At 36.8% G+C, this 18,240-nt stretch overlaps 1 long non-coding RNA gene across 2 annotated transcripts in view; it reads left to right on the top strand.

Moving 5' to 3' along the window:
• Window positions 1–18,240, top strand: part of LOC120098214 (uncharacterized) — a 120,054-nt gene that overhangs the window by 89,704 nt on the left and 12,110 nt on the right. The window contains exon 3 of one of the 2 annotated variants that reach the window (XR_005496317.2): window positions 15,800–15,908. This is a non-coding gene — a long non-coding RNA (uncharacterized LOC120098214). Of the gene's footprint in view, window positions 1–6,953; window positions 7,740–15,799; window positions 15,909–18,240 lie in introns of those variants that run through there. The other variant, XR_010059818.1, reaches the window with a different exon arrangement.

Raw genomic sequence — 18,240 nt, 5'->3', positions numbered from 1 at the left:
TTATTTTAAATTTTAATCGTCTGTGTGATTCTGGGTTTGAATCTATACCTCACCGCCTGCTGTGCTCACCAGTGGGTTAAAAACTGAAGAAAGTGAATGTTTCTATCCCAGAATCCATCAGCTGCCAAAGGTTCACAAGGGAAGAATAAGGTCCCATGAGCCACTCCCTAATCTATGATTGACTGTACACAGGGTTAGTCTAGTGCTGGCACAGTGTAGACAACAGCAGCCACTGTGGGGTCATGATCACAATGTCTGTTATATTGTGAAGATAGCATTTCAGAGCCCTTCTCTCTATATTCCAGCTTTTACATTCTCTCTCCCCCCCTTATTTGCGATGTTCTCTGAGCCTTACTTAAGGCTTGTCAAGCGTAGGGCTGAGAACTCAATTGCACTTATTCTCAGCACCTTGAGAAGCCAGGTGTCTCAATAGTCACGAGCCTTCGTTTCAAAGAGAAGACTCTTGGATTAAGGCTCAGGGTAATGTGTATATGGATTCCCATAAATGCCAGGATGTGTATTTAAAACATAGTTTGTCTCCAGGGAAATTTGGTGAAAAGTAATAGATTCATCCCTGGGTTATGATCTTTCCAGGCATGGATTTTTGATTACATTTCTGGAAAAAAATCAAACCAACCAGTCAAAAACGCCAAAAGTCTAGGTTAAAAAGAAGAAAAAGACGTTTGCAATCATCAGATGCTATACCTAGTGAAATAAGAGTAGTGAAAAATATCCAACCCTGTCTCAAAAGCAACAATTTATCAAAATTGTATTGACTATTTGGATCTACAAATTTCTTGTCTTGGCATGATACTTTTCTTATTTCAGTGAGATATAAGGAAGAGATTTAAATAAATAAATATGGGACAAAAATTCAATGAATGATTTTAACAGTCTGTAGATTATTTATTTTCTAATCGGGTATGTTATAAATTGAATTGGATTGGTGTCTTGCGTAAGTATCTATTTCTCTATGCAATTAAAAATTTCTCCTTTATTAAGTTTTACAAATATTTGCTAAATTCTCAGTCTCTAATGTGATACAAATTCTTAAAGAGCAGGTTTGAATTTTCCAACTTGGTTTAGTGACATCTCTGTGAAGTATGCTTATTGTATTTAATAGATTTGTATGAAATCTACTTCAATACTGCCTTTGTTCGCTCAAGGCAAAGGATTTTCATTAATATGTTAAATCATGTGAAATTATAACATGATGTCATATAAATATTGACAGGACAAATTTAAATTTCTTATTAAAAGCACTGCAAATACTTAACATTATGATGTTTCTGTTAGGGACATAAAGCACAAAGATACAATGACATTCTAATTCTGTATTAATTAAAATAATGAATTACTGAAAATTTGTTCCTGAAAAAAGAACCTTTACATTTAGCTCCATAATGTGTGACATTAGACACTTCCTCTGAAATGGATCTGAGCATAAGAAAAAAATTGTTTTATTAGTGTGTTGTATGCATAAAGGAGGAATGTATTATGACAGTTTTCATTACACACACACACACACACACACACACACACACACACACACACACACACTATTAGCTAAAGCCATTTCTGTTACCATTGATCTGAGAAGGAACATGAGAAAATTTTGCTATTTACTTTGAGCCCCAGATCCATCTATGGAATATGCTAACTATCTTGTGACTAAGTAAAAATAACATTGGAGTACATAAGTAAATGGTTGGTGAACTTCATCTGGATTTTAATTAGTGATGGATGAGAAACACATGGGTCAGTGAATGAAGAGCTGACAAAGGTACAGATTGTAGCTCACTTTTAGCCCTTGTATATAATTATATATAATAGATAATGCTGTGCAATATTTTATTAATAATTAATAACCATCAATAATTTTATGGCCATTAAAGATTAATGTTAAATAATTGTCAAATAAAACTATGATTAATAATTATTAATAGTGTACTATATACAGTAATAATTTTTCTGAGCCTTATGCAGTTATTTTTCAAAGTATTGCCTTTCATAGTTAGAAGATGTTTAAGAGACCATAGTGTCAATCATTCAAATATATATATATATACATATATATATATATTTCTTGCACTTATAGTAAACAGTTTTGAAAGACAGGGGCATTGTCTCCTTTTACACAAAGGAAGCTTACTAGACATCCTAATAGATTGGATTTCTTAGTGGACACATGTCACCTGGCTGTCTGCCATGGGTTCAGAGAATTGATGTAGAAGTGATGCTATCCTGGGTCTGCTACTGCTCATGTCTTTGCAACTCTATTTTGTCTGGTTTTGTTCTTTTTGCTCCCCCTCCTCTTCTCCTTCATTTCCTTCTTCTGATATGACCCATCATAACAGGGGTATGGTCATGTGGATATTTTAAATGTAATTCTTTCCATGGTTATTGATAAAAAAATTTATCAATAATTTTTTGCATACTTGAATGTCTTTTTTTGGAGAACATCTATTGAAGTTCTGTAGCAATTTAAAAAGATTGGGCTATTTAGTGTTTCATTTTTGAGTGTCAACTGTTCTTTATGATGATGGGTTTTTGAGGGCAATTGGACCTTTCATGCCCTGGTTGTGTATGATTTAAATTCTAATGATGCTGGACATCATGGTAATCAGTAATCAATCTGGGATAATATGTTTGTGTTATTTGCCTTATGCCAATGAGTGTTAAAGACTATCATCCCTGTAGGGCTACTTAAATGGAAACCAGATATTAAGAAATTTGCAGAAAAATGAAAAGTTGGAAAAGTAAGAAGTTAAAAAAATTAAGAAATTTGGTGAGACTAATTTCCTGAGTTGGACAAACAGGAAAAAGCAGCCAAACTTTCTTCTCTAGAGGATTTTATAAAGCACAGCAGAAACTGAGTAAAGACTGAGGTTGTCTCCTTTGAAGTTGGTTAATTCTCTGGGCTGCCGAGGGCTGAGCCAGGGAAGGGCACCCATGCTCAGTGCGTGCTTCCCCACCTAATGATCATACTCTGTTGGTACACTGCCCAGTCATGGATGGTCCTGGCCCTGCTCTATCTCTCCCTGGCTCCAGCTCTGTTAGCTACTGACCCTGAGGATGTGTTGTAAACCACTTGACCAGAGTTACAACCTTCCAACTTTACAGGTGTGCCATCACTATTGATTACATAGAGCTTTGTTCTCAGATTCACATGAAAAGCTTATGGCCTTAAAGGAAAGAAGGTTGACACAGCCATCAAGATGTAGCTGCGACCTTTCTTGTTTACCTTATATTTATCTCCTTGTGGGATTGTCTGTGATGCATTTCTAGGCAGAGCTTCTTGTAGGAAGTCATCTTTTACTTACAACTTAGCCTGTTAAAATTGTCTACATCAAAACTGATAAAGAAAACAGGGAAACAATATTTTTTACAACAGCCTCAAAATATGTCTTGGAGTAACTCTAAGCAAGTGAAACACTTGTATGATAAAAGCTTCAATTTTTTGAAGCTTTGAATTTAAATGAAGAAAGAAATTGAAGAAGACAGCAAAAGATATAAAGATCTCCCATGCTCATGGATAGGAAGCATTAACACTGAAAACGGCCATCCCACCCAAAGCAATCTATAGATTCAGTGCTGTTCCCATCAAAAGTCCCACACAGTTCTTCTCAGATCTTCAAAGGGCAATGTTCATCTTCTATGGAAACACAAAAAGTTTTGGACAGTTAAAACACTTTTGAAAAATAAAATAACGGCTAGATGTCTCACCAGTTAGAATCCCCAGTAATACTCCAGAGCTAAAGTAATTAAAACAGCACAGTTTTGACATAAAAACCAGAGATCCAGGGATCAATGGAGTCAAGCCAAAGACTCATAAATAAAATCACACACCTACGGATACCTGATTTAAGACAAAGAAGTGAGAAATAGACACTGAAAAAAAAGACAATATGAACAAATGGTACTCATCAAACTGATGGACACACGTACAAGATTATAAATAGAGATGTATACCTGCACAAAACTCAAGTCAAGTGGATCAAAGACCTCAACATTATGCCAGATACTGTGCATATGATAGAGGAAAGTGGAGAAGACTTTTGAACTCCTTGGCCCAGGAGTTCAACCCTTAAACCCTCCCTTTGCACACAGTCTTCTCATAGCTTTTAGGTGAGCAACTTGAAGCCATGCGTCTTTTACCCTTACTGACTATAGAAAGCCAGTCCCTGCATCACTTTTAGACACTTGCCTCTTATTAGGTATCACTTGTATACATTTTATCCCATTTCGTGAACTGTTTTATTCATCCAGATACTGCTTTGTGTCTTTATGCAGAATCTTTTCATCCTGTTTCAGTCTTACTTTTTAATGCTTTGTGCTTCTGTGGCCTGTGATTTTGTTGTCATCTGAGAAACCATTGCCAAGGCCAACACCAAGAAGATTGCTCTCCATGTTCTCTCAGAAGTTTTGTAGATTTCTAGTCTTAAGTAGATGTCTTCCTTAGTTAATTTTATATAATTGTCCAGTCCCATTCATCTGGATATGGATATCCAGATTTTACAGCACCGTTTATGGAAGAGACTACACTCTTTTTTTCCCCCATCTTTATTAACTTGAGTATTTCTTATTTACATTTCGATTGTTATTCCCCTTCCCGGAGACTACACTCTTGACAATTTTTTTTCCTAAGATGAGTTGGCTGTATGCATGTATGCATATTTCAGAGCCCTCTATTTTACCTCATTATTTTATGTATCTGTTTGGTTGAGTTTTCTTTTTCCTAGAACCAACGTCTTTTGATGATTTTATAATGTAATTTGAAAACAGGAAATATCGTGTAACACTGGTTTTCTAGTCCCTCTTGTTCTGGAAGGCTAGTTTTTGCATTTGTTAGTGGTTACACATAAATATTATTAGATGTCAAGTACAACAGGTCTCTTACAGAAAGAGGTAACACCTCAATACAGACCTTGGGGCTGGAGAGAGTGATAAGAGGTTACATACACCTTCTGCTCTTTTAGAGGGTCCAGGTTTGGTTCCGAGCACCTCTATGACAGCTCACAGCCACAGTAACTCCACTACTCTGGGATATGGTGTTCTCTTCAGGACAGCACAGTCACCAGGCAGACAAGTAGTGTGCATACCTATATACACAGTCATATACAAAATAAAATCAGTGTCCGAAAGTATAAAGCAAAGACTTGGATTAATTACGTATCAGTGATCTGTGGGCACATCATTTACTGTGCCCCTTGAACATCACACAGCTGCATGATCACCTTTATTACAAACACGCCACATAGGCAACAGCTTCCCTAGTGCAGGTGAAAATATTCCCTGTGGAGAGGAAAATATTGTAATATGAAAATCTCATGTCAGTTTTTTTGTTTCTTTTCCTGAACTCTTTCAGAGTTTTGAGTTTGAAACAGCATGTTTTGATCATATTTATTTCTGTCCACCAACTTTTCCTAAACATACCCTTCTCTAACAACCCAACTTAGCCTTAAATAACATTTTATTAATATTTTAAGAACTTTGTAAAATAGGTCTTGATCATTTTCACTCCCCCCAATTTTCTTAGACTCATCCCCTTTTTGTAGTCTCTCAAATTTGTGACTTAAAAAAAATCATCAAATGCAATTGGTGTTGCTCACTTATTATTGGATGTGTGGATTTCCACAGGAGTGCGATTACCTCCCCAGAGGCTATATTGTTATAGAAAACTGAATCCCCCAGCTTTGATTAATTTCTAGTAGTTCCTCTGCTTGAACTTCCATATTTGGCACTTCCCTACCAACTCCCTTATCTATGATGGAATATCTTATGGCTTGAGCTTGCACAGGTCTCATGACGTTGGCACTGCAGCTGTGAGTTGCTCTGCAATGTCTGAAAATAACCTTTTTTCTCATAGTCATCTATCATCTCTGATTCTTACATTTTTTTCTAATTCTCTTCTGTGATGATTCCTGAGCGTGTCCCCGCATGTGTGTCTGCGAGAGAGACAGAGAGAAAGAGAAAGAGTGTTCCATTTAGGATCAAGCAATACTCGGCCTCTAATTCTCTGTATCTTGGCCAGTGTGTCTGCTAGTCCATGTAGAAGTTTTTCTAATGAGCATTGATTGAAAGATGCTTCAGTCTATGAGAATAATGATAAGGCGTTAGGACCTGATCTAATAATAACTCCACTTTAACTTCTTTCCTCACTTCCTCTCTTTCTCTCCCCTCTCACTCTGTGTGTTTCTGTTTGTGAGCAAGGCCATGAGTATGTACAGGTGTATATTTCGAGTTCGTCTTTAATAGTGACTTTTGCACATATTGTTGTTTATATTTATCCTTCCCTGTATTCTCCTCTTTATCCTGTCTTTAGCCCTCCCCTCAATTTAGCTCTTTTTGTTTAATTATTTAGTCAGCTGTTGAAGGTCACCTGCTTCTAACACCAGGCTTCCAAACCTAGCACTACCTAATCAACTCAATCTCTTCCAGCGATATTTCTTTTAAGTCCTTAGCAGACAAAGGCAAGGCAGAAGAAGCCTGATGGACTCCAAATATTTCGAAAATATGCTTCATGGCTGTTCTGTCTTTTTTGACCTGTAGTTTACACTGTCTACTTTACTGGAGACCATCTTAAAGTAAAATTTACTAGGTGTTTTATGACTACTATGTTAGGGCTAAAGAAAAACACACTTTGTTTTTTGTTGTTGTTGTTGTTTTGCGTGTGTGTGTGTGTGTGTGTGTGTGTGTGTGTATGCGCACGTGTACCTGGGTGTGATTTCTGTACACTCCCACAAGAGATGCTTGGAATCAGTATCTGAATTCTGTAGTTTACAGCTTACTTTAAAAGGAGATTTCTTTATTCACAAATACACAGGGCCACATCCTCTGTCTTTCTACTCTCATTTGCTAGAGACTGCTTATTCACACATAATTTTTAAGAAGTATGTAATTCAGGGCAAGGGCTGATGGAATGTTTGTATTATCTTTTTTCTTACTTATAGTGTCAGTTTCCTGAGGACACAGATCTTCCAGAGTCATCTCTGAATCTCCATGGACAACTACATCTTCCTGGAATATAATAGAGGCTCCATAAACATGTATTTGTTTGAATTAATTAAAAAACAGCTTAATTACAGCTACAATGTTTCCAGAACTGATGTACATAGAGATATTGAGAAAATGGCTTACTGTAGGCATAATAATTCTGCATATTTCAAATATCCAGCTATATCTTAAAAATAGACTTTGATAATCATTTGTGTTTTCTGTAATCTTTCAATTATTTCTCACACCAGACCTCAAGTAAAGAAATAATGATAGCAAGCCCTGAGAGCTTAGGAAATGACTAATGTGTGCTCTGTGTGTGGCTTCATTTGGTCATCACAGTGCTAACTGAGCTGTTGTTATCTGACTTGCAAATGAGCAGGAGGGGAGGTACTGGGATAGAAACTTCCTTAAGGTCATACAATGAGTTATCAAGGTAATCAGGAGTCAAATGAAGACTTCTCAATTCTGGGCCACCCTCTTGTATAAGAGCAGAGATGAGAAATGATCCATCATTTGCAGCAGCTGGTCAGACAATCTTGAAAAGAAATGGAAGTGATAATTATGTTGACACTTGCAGTTTTACTGTAGCAGAAAAGTTTTAGCTCTAAACGTATTTCATCTTGCTTATTGTTAGTGCCATTCTTCCTTCCCAAGTTCTAACTGGAACCCATTAAGCAAGTTTACTTCTAGGGAGGAAAACACACAGTATATTTGACCAGAGACTGAACTTTATATAAAGATTATACCACCTGACGTGTGTTTGTGACACTTTTTATTTTTAAATGTTTAATAGTTACATAATTATACCTTTGCATGAGATTATGTGCTACTATTTCAATATATACTTCATGTAATGATTAGTACAGTTACTGGCATATCCATCACCTTAAATTGCTATTTTCATTGATTTTCCCAAATCCTCTCTCCCATCTATATTAAAATATGCAAAACTTGTCTACTACATTTGCCCTACTCTGCTGTAGAGCATTAGTGTTGTGGTAAATATTTAATCTCAATTGGTGGTCTTTACCCTGCCTTTGATCATTCAGTTCTCAGATAAAAACACAAAACCTTTATATTTATAATACGTCTTCATTAGCACTAGAGTTGAGGAGATATCAATACTCTATATTATTTTGTCTATTTCCCTATTAATAACCCTAAGATATAACTTATGTTCTGTTCTGTCTGGGCCACTCTTACTCCAACTGGCCAACCCTCATGGTCAGTTCTCCTTCTCCCTTAACCCATGGTGTCTTCTCCTCTTTTTACCTTCTCTCTCTCCTCCCTTGTAGTCCTACCTCTGACCTCAAACCTGGGAACTGAAACTACCTATCTCTCTTCTTCCCAGCTATAGGCTAAAGGCATCTTCAATCAACCAAAAGTTTTAAATTAAGGAGCAAGGTTACATAGGTTCATTGATGTACATGAGGATTTCCTCATCCCTGGGGAGCAACTAGACCTTGGGGGCCAATATTTAGTATTACAATTCATTGGAATAGATCAAACATCAACACATTAGCTGTTATTTTTTCTCTCCAACCATATCCCCATTGTCTGTTAACATCTTCGATCTATCTCTCTTCAAACCATTCATGGCTTTTGCTAAGCACTAATAAATGCTTCTTTTGGGTGGTTGAAGATAGTAATAGGATTCTTAATTATTGTATCATTATAGACTAATTTTTTTTTTTGGTTCTTTTTTTCAGAGCTGGGGACCGAACCCAGGGCCTTGTGCTTCCTAGGCAAGCGCTCTACCACTGAGCTAAATCCCCAACCCCTATAGACTAATTTATAATTCTAGGTTCAAACTTTTTCATGGTATCATTTCGTTGTGGGAATGTATACCTTGAGCTTAAGTGAAACTCAAGCATAGATTCTATAGTGTATTTTGTTTCTTATTCAATCAGACGACAGGCAAAGATTTTTCTAATGTGGATTTAATGTCAAGTACAAGTGTATACATACTTTAAAAAAGTAAATGTCAAAAATCAGCAATTTGGTGAACTGAAAAGATTTAAGAATAATGTCATCTAAGGAAATGAACATCTTCCAAACGTTAGCTCTCATTAGAATTCTTGCAACTTAAAATTTTATGTTGTATGAAATTCAGATTTTTTTAAAAGGCATGCTCTTAAAAACATATTTTTAAATGTTCAGGTGAAATACTTAACAAAAAGAAATAAAAGCACACTTAGAGTCCCATTTATAACCAAGTAGTAAGTGATATGTGACAGTTAGCAGTTGGTATTTCTTTTATCTCAATTCCCTGATTAACTCACTATCAGTCCTTTGGTCTAAGTGATTCAATGTGACAGAGATTTATCCTTTGCATTTTAGATTATAGTTGCCTGGCTTTCTCCAAAGCGACTTGGTAGATATCTATTCATTGCAGATAGGGCACTGAGAATGGAACAAAAAAATCTCACCGAAGCCTGGCTTCATAAAGCAGTGAGTTGACTGGAAACTGTGGGGCTGGGGCTTTTTATAGCAGCATGGATGAGTCAGAGATGTCTGTATCACTGAAAGCAGAACCCAGCATGCGTGACAGATCCTGAAAGCTACAGCTTTGTAGGTAGCTTCAGTGAGGAATCGCCTCCTCCCCAGCATTTGTTTACTATACACCAACTTCGGTGAGGATTCTCGTGAATCTTGTAATTTTCTGAGTCATTTTATTAGCCTCCATCCTTCCTCTAGGAAAGAGGATTACAATCTGGAGGAAATTGCTATGTAAGAGATGTCTGTTGCTTCTGCCTACTACCTGTTGCTTCTGCCTTGCTAATTCCTCATCCTCCCAGATCAAACAATAAAAAATGTCTCCCAGAGGTGGCATGAATCCTATGGAGAGCAAAACTGTTCTCATGGAAAATAGCTGTGTTTTGGTGTCTAATAAAGTTTTAACACTAAATAGCATTTTCAACATGGAATTTAAAAGTCACACAGGAAGGACTTAATAAATGACACATTTTATATCAAGTCAATGCCAAATGACATTGCAGAGTGGTGAGAATTGGAGAGGTTCTAATAGTTTTAGTACAGAAAACTCTAGACACATTTTTACTTATTAGTGTTCATAGACTAGTAGAAGCATCAAGAATTTATAAGACAAACCTATACAGAAGCAATTAAAAATGTAACATCATCTCTCACACGATATTCATGTGCCAATTTGAATTCTGTTGCAGTCATAAGTTTGTTTGCATATATTGTTAAACTTGTTTGGTTAGAATGCAAGCTCTAAGCATAAACTCTAACCATAAGGAGTTTATTCTCAGTTTTATGTTTATACATTTTAAACAAACATAATAATAAAAATGATTTGTCAATATTGGAAATCTTCAGTAATAACTTCTTCCACTGAAAGGATTCATTATTTTTCTAAGAAATGTGGGATTTGAAATATCCTGGTGTAGGCAGAGCAAAGGTCAAAGGTCAATGGGAAGTTGACATACTAAAGAAAATTGGACAAAACTCTAAACTTGGACATTATATTTCTACAGCATTTTAATTTTAGCTAATCATGTAAGGAATAGCGTGAGTTTTTAATTCATTTAGTCAGCTTACAAAATGACACTGCGATTTGCGTTCTGTAATTACACTATTTTTATATAGTTTTCCTTTGACCAAAATATTTTATAAATATTTTTGTCATGAACAAACCATGGTAAGGAAAGTTTAGTTATCTAAAGTAAAATGTTTTGATAGTTCTATTTTGATGTCATCTGAAAAGATGGGAATCAGGGATCTAAGTTTATAGAAGATTTCGGCAGTTGACCAGTTCACATTCAAACCGTAGGTGGTCCCCAGTAGGCTACAGGCTAGATCCCATCCCACAGATTTTGGAGCCTACTCTCCTCTCTTCTGGTGTTCCCTGAAGTCTGGTAGATATTTATTATCAGATCCTTGAGACTATTTCCCTGTTTAACAAAGATTTAGGAAATCTCCCTTTCTATTCATGACCATCCACTTCTCTTCCTTCTCTTTGCATTGTGTTATAACAGTGGAGAGAGTGCAGTTGGCCACGGATGATTACTTATTCAGTGGTTCAAGGGAAAGAGCTGGAAAGGTCCTTCTCATCCCATTTCTCTCCTCCCCCAGCATTGAGGAGAGCCTAGAGTATACACTGAAAAGGGTTCTCCAGCTCTTAGATGTATGAGACTGTGCTGTGTTCAGACCTGCAGAGTAAGCAGAGGACAGAGAGAACAGGGTAGGAATTTGAAGGAGTTTCCAAGCTTTCTGAGAGAAAGGAACACTTCAACTGGACTATCATGGGAATGACTGGTTTCTCTCCACCTAATGCTTGATCTGTTAGTGGACTAGAAACTTTCATTGTCATATAGACAGGCAGACCAGAATCTTGACTTTTATTTAAGTATCAAGGAAGCAGCAGTGGCTTTGGTGACACACACACACACACACACACACACACACACACACACACACACACCACACATGGTTTTGGAAGAGGCAGGTGGATTGTGAGGAGAAAATTGTTTTTCTTTCTTTTAGCATATGGTAATCGTACCAAGTAGGGAGCTTCATTATGACATTTCTATGCATACATTTAGATGATACTAATGCAATTTCTGAGAGAGAGAGAGAGAGAGAGAGAGAGAGAGAGAGAGAGAGAGAGAAAGAGAGAGAGAGAAAGAGAAAGAGAGAGAGAAAGAGAGATATTTCTGAAGAGAAAATTTTATTTGAGTATATATTAATTCTACAGAATAGAGGGTTTCATTATAGTTCCATATATGCATAAAATAGATTGAATCCCATTCTCCACCCATTATACTTTCTTATCTATCCTGTGTTCCCTTTCTCATTCATATTCCTAGTAGGTCACAACACATTTTTCAAATTACATAAATTGCCTAAATTAGCTTATATTAATTGTAAGACATAACAAGCCCACTACATTTTCATACACATATGCATGGCTTTAGTCTTCTGGACTCTATTATTCCTCATCGTTCTCTCTTGTCCTCTCTGCTATCCATTGGTCCCTTCCCCTCCCACAGTTCTCACTCTACTTACATGTCTTAGCTACTTTTGAAACCTAACATCTGAGGAGAGAGTTTTATAGAACATTTTTAGGTAATTGTGAACCTTGTTTTCTCTCCCTCAGGTAAAAGTGACACTTCAGTACTTGTCTATGTCTCCATGGAGTTTTGGGTTGTCTAGAATTTTAAGGTCATTTTGCATTTCTGAGAAGACACAGTAAGAATTCAGGCGATGTGTTAGGCCAAAATGTCACTGTATCATTGGGATGACCCTCTGCTAATTAGGAACATTTCTTTCTTCAAGGAAGCTAGGTGATCCGGGTTATATTTTCGATATAATCTCTGGTGAATACAATTCTCTGGTGCTTCATGTCATATAATTAGTGCAAACCATTGGCAAGGACAGTTCATGCAGGAAACCGTCCCTGTCACTAAGCAGGTTGCAATGAACAGTTTATGCTTTGAGGATATGTTATGTGAAGAATATGTCAAATTGTCATGGCTCTGAGTCTGTCCCTTCATTCTTACAAATGAACTTGCTACATTATCTGATAGAAACTAGGGGTTCCGTTTATGATGTCATACTCAAGAAGACAAGTACCACCCCCAGTCTAGCTTCTGACTTGCACTGTGTGTGTGTGTGTGTGTGTGTGTGTGTGTGTGTGTGTGTAGGTTTGTAATGAGCTTGTTAGTTACACAAGAGTCCCAAGAGAAATAGAATTAGAGTCCTTATACAGAAGTTTACCATGCATTCAAAATGATGCTTGGACATCTTCTTGATTACCCCTGTATGGTTTTTAAAGTTTTTCTGTAGCAGCTGCTGGTCTGGGAGATGCAGTTTCCTTCCATGTAGATCTTCAGGCTGCAGATCATGGTAGCAAAATCATCTGTGGTGTGATGAAGAACATTCCTTTCTGCTTTTTTGCTTTTTTCTTGTTTTGTTTTGTTTTTGTTTTTGGTTTTTTTTTTTTTTTGTGTCTAGAACTTGATACAGAATGAGGAGTAGGTTTGCATGCTTGTTTTAGAATAGGACTGTTTACATACATACACACATACATACATACATACATACACACATACACACATACATACACACATACATACATATTATCAGTATGGAACAAGATAATAAAGCAAAATTTAAATAATGAGGTCACCACTTTTAAAAGTATCTCATATATTGAACAAAGGTAGTTTCTAAGCAGAACAGTTTGAAACTAACTATTTCCCTGTTTGTTCTTATCATTGGTAAGAATCTTTTCCTAGTAAGATAATGCACATGACTGGTAATTTAAATCTGGAATTTTAGCTATCATGGCAGAAAAACCAATTTCAATCAGGCATTGACTTTTAAAACGTAATATCTTATTCTTTGACAGTTCCATATATTTGTATTATATACTGTTATATCTATCCATTACTACCCCCCACCGATTTCCTTGTGCTTTCTACCCCATTACTTTCTCAGCTTCATGTCCTATTTTATATTTAATTTTTGTTTTAAATAGACCCCTGAGTCCAATTAGTGCTATGCGCATGAATGTGGATGTGTGTAGCCATGCCCAGTGCATGAGCAACCCACCAGTAGCCACATCCCTAAAAAAGAGTGATTCACCTTCCCTCAACTGTCATTTAGTGACAATGTCTCCTTTAATAGGATCGGGTCTTTAGAGAGCCATTCTTATCCATGCTGGAACTGTGACTGCCCTAATCTAGTGCTTGGTCTTTCGCAGTAACCACAGCTGCTGTGAATTAATGCACACAACAGCCATCCCATGTCCAGAGGTCAGAACTTCACAGCTCTCTTTTTCATAATCTGGCTCTTAGATTCTTTCTATATCTTCCTCCACAAAGTTCTCTGAGCTCTGAATGGTAAGACATTGTCACTGGAGACCCACCCAAATCACTCACAGCTAAGCATTGAGGTATTCACACTTAGCGCTTTGACTAGTTAGGAGTCTTTGCGCTAACCACTACTTACTGAAAAAGATAAGCTTTTATAACCAAGGTGAGAGCAGCACAAATAGATTTTTGGAAGGCACTTTGGCAACACAGCCATTTAGCAAAAACAATAACCATAGGTATGTCCACTCACCCCTCCCTTCAGGCATATTACCTCTTATTCTGAGCTTTTTAGTGAATTTATGGTACCAAGGAAAATCCCTATTATGGAGTGAGTGTCACAACCGATCAGAAAGCAGTTGGTTATCCCCATATTCTTCATGCCACTATTGTGCTAGCCAGCAGGTTACTAATGCATGCCTGGTCCAGTGCTAGATTTGACCACTTATTTCTTTTTCTCCCACAAGACTGCACAGCACCCTCTGGCATACTACATGATCTTGCCACCGGGGAGAAGACATCCTATTCTGTTCAAGATTGATTTCTCTGCCCTGAATGCAAAGTGCGTGGTCTCTCCTGCAAATAGGGTCTTAGCATGTCTGTGTAGTCCTATAGACTATCTAGTAGCCAATTAAAATCAAGAGGAATAGCCTCTGCTATTTTGGATGCCTCTGAGAGCTTCCTGACCAAAATATCTTAGGGAGGTAACCTGTGCTTGTGCTGAGATTTCTATTTTCTCTCTTCTTCCAGTAGCAATTTCCACCTACCCAGCAGACTTCTATTAAAATAAAACCCTAGGCTCTAGAGCAATAATTGGTGTTAGGGTGTTTAGGAAATTTTCCTTTTTCATTGCTACTAATGCTCTTATTATGCGTGTTTTCCAATTACAAACCAAGGTGCGGGTGTGCTCTACTTACACAGCAGAGAGGGACACCTGAGGAGTCCAAAACACACTTCTGTGTTGAGTCCAAGACATAACTCCCTTTCTTCCTTACTACTCTTCTTTTTGTTGACCTTCTTTTCATCTGGACAAGATTGTTTTTCTCAATTACTAAAAAAAGTTGATTTTTATGGATGAAGACACATAGATTCTCAAATGATCACCAATTTCGATTTGTTGTTGAAATATTTTCCACTACATGTAAAAGAATAAAGATGCCATATGTCAGCTAGAGATGGTGATTCATCTGATCCGACCTTGGCATAACTGTATAACTCTTTTATATATACTTAAGATGTGTAGGGCACATCTATATGTCTTCTAGAAACTACCTATGTTTTTCCACAGAAGAAGTTGCTTGTTAAGTTAAAATATGTATAAATATCAAAATTATTTTCACAGTAAAGAATTATCCCTATAAGATAGATGACATTTATTTTTATCAGATGTAAACTCATAATCCTGCCAGCCCCCCAAATAAAAGAAAGCAGACACAGAGGAAGGAGATGGCTGTGTTTTAATGCAGACAACAGAATCTTCAGAAATACCATGAAATGTGCTTGATTGAGTGGTTGGCCTTTTTATTCCCTCAGTTTCAGATCCAGCCTACCATTGGGTACCAGCACTGTAAACAGCCCTAAAATGTCTCCTTTCCAACTTTTCTTTACCATTTCTTGCTAGAAGATCATCTGGGCAGCTTTGCTCAGCTCTGGGCCATTTCTAACCAGAGTATGACTTTATGAATGACAGCATCAGGTTCTGTAAATCTTCTTACCCAGGGTCCATGGCCAGTCCCAATACTGAACTTCAAAACTCAGATCTTCTTACCTTGGATCTAGGGCTAGTCCCAACTCTGAACTTCATAGCCCATAGACTGTCTAATATTCTTCAGTTTCTTCCTTTGGTAGGGAGAATGTTTCCTGCATCCTTGTTTCTAGGAATCTGTTGCTCTAAAGGGATTCATAGATTTGGCTCATATAAAAGGAAGTTCTTTGCTCTTTGTTCTCTTTCCCATGTGTAGTTCCCTGGAGTGAACCTTCCTGGACAATAATCCAAGACACAACCACAGCTGACAAGTCATAAAGTCCTCAGAGTACGTGATCCCCTATTCAAGGAAAGATTGGTTATAGGTAAGAAAGGCTGATGTTTGCTGATCAGAACCACACTCTCCTATTGTTGTATGGCATAAGTTATCACATATTCCTACTTGACTGATTTATTTGGATCTGGTATGTTTTCTGGCTATCTGCCTGCATTTTATGAGCATACTGGCATCTCTATTTCGTTATGCCTTATGTAGACTGTCCTTGGAGTTTCAGTTTGTGTTTGCCTAACATAATTAAATTCCCAAACCTCTTACGAGCTACATTTACTTTACTTCTATTAGACTTGAAAGGAGGAACAGAATTAAACATCACAATGCCTCCTCTATCTTAGCTAAAGCATTTGAAACTTTTAAATGCAGCTGGTATAGTTTCCAACTTTTTCAGCCCTGAACTCATCCATTACTAGTTTTTACTTGAGCAAAGTGCAAGTGGATGAGATAATATTTAAAGACTTCTTTTAATCAAAGTAGCCAATGGTTCCATGAAGATAAGATTTTTCAGTTATTTTTTAACTAACCAGTGTTAGAAATTATGGTTATTGGAGAGGATTCTATGGCTACTAATTTACAAAGTGATTTTTAATGTCATGTAAAGCACACATTTATGTATTTTTCTCCTTTTATTATTCTGAAAAATGCATATAACTTTTACACTCTCTCACAGAGTCTGTCACATGTGCCTTGTGGTAAGGGAAGAAAAGAAAGTAGGGTGAATAATCCAGGGTAATCTGTGATCAGGACTACAAGAAGAGCAGCTAGCATCTGCTTCTCTACTGATAGGGCTGCAATGTTGTGTTAACTGTTGGACCATTATGCCAAATGATATGAAGAATTGACAAGTTGAAAAGGAACACTCCCTCAAGACAACCCCAAACAAACAACCAACCAAAGGCATTACCACTACAAAACATCAAAACAAAACCAAAACAAAACAAAGAACCCAAACTAAAGCCACTTTAAATTTAGTTCTTCCATTTTCACAACATTTAGGAGCTGGTTCTCCTTGTCTATGGCCCATCTTTCTCTGCAATCCATTTCAGAAATGATCCATGAGAAAAGTAATAATAATAATAATAATAATAATAATAATAATAATAATAATATATTGTCTTAGGTTAAAAGTCAGGGCACATAGTACAATAGGTTGATAGGAGGTGAGAAAATCCACTCATATTAATTATAGCAAACTTCATAACCAAACTTCCTTAAAAGCGATGAAGCATTTTTAAGAGAAGCCCATCTCCATTGCTCTCAAGGAAGCATACTTTAGTATAAATGCAGCAGATCAGTCTGTATCCTATGGGAATACTACAGTGTATGGAATGATACTCTTAAATCTCTGCCCTCAATGATGTAGTTTTAATGGAATGCACTGTAGATTTCAAGAAACAAGTTTTTTTTTGGTTTATAAATACACCATGTGACTATATAAAGTAAGATCTTTGAAAATATCAATGTAACAGGGTAGTAAAAAATATTTATAATTGGGAGATATTCAGAATGGCTTACTGAAACTCATCACTATTTTTAAAATTTTTCCTTTTATTGAAATATGTTTTTTTCTCATGTAATATATTCTGATTATGGTTTCCTCTTCTTCTACAATTCACAATCCCTCCTCAAGTAGTCCCTCACCCCATGTGGATCTTCCCCATTTTTGTCTCCATTAGAGAGCAAACAGGCTTTTAACTCATGACTCTTTTTGGAGAGTTATTACTGAAAGAAAGAAATACAGGGTTCATATTAAAGCAATACTCATGGAACTTCCTTGTAAAACAGAAAGATTGGTTGGTACAGCTTGGCATTTTCCTAAACTACTGTGGGCAGAAACTTAAAAAAATTACTCATTTCCCTTTATTTTCTTGCAAAACTCATGATTTTCTCATTCTTAATAGCTGAATAGTAGTCCATAATATAAATGAACCACATTTTCTGTATCCATTCTTCCATTGTGGGACATCTGGGTTGTTTCCAGTTTCTGGTTATTGCAAATAAGGCCACTATGAACATAGTGGAGCACCTGCCTCTGTGGTATGGTAGGGCATATTTTGGGTCAATACCCAGGAGTGGTCTAGCTGGGTCTTCTAGATCTATTTCCAATTTTTTTGAGAAACTTCCAGATGGATTTCTAGAGTGGTTGTACCAGTTTGCAACCCCCCCAGCAATGGAGGAGTATTCCTCTTTCTCCATCTCCTTGCCAGCATCTGTTGTCTCCTGAGTTTTTGATCTTAGCCATTCTGAGTTGGAATCTCAGGGTCATTTTGATTTGCACTTCCCTGATCACTAAAGACTTGGAACATTTCTTTAAGTGCTTCTTGGCCATTCGAGATTTCTCTGCTGTGAACTCGCTGTTCAGC

Source organism: Rattus norvegicus, chromosome 18 (genome assembly GCF_036323735.1).
Source record: "Rattus norvegicus strain BN/NHsdMcwi chromosome 18, GRCr8, whole genome shotgun sequence".
NCBI lineage: Eukaryota > Metazoa > Chordata > Mammalia > Rodentia > Muridae > Rattus > Rattus norvegicus.
Note: the sequence above shows the minus strand (reverse complement) of the source record. Positions and strands in the feature narration are given on the sequence as shown.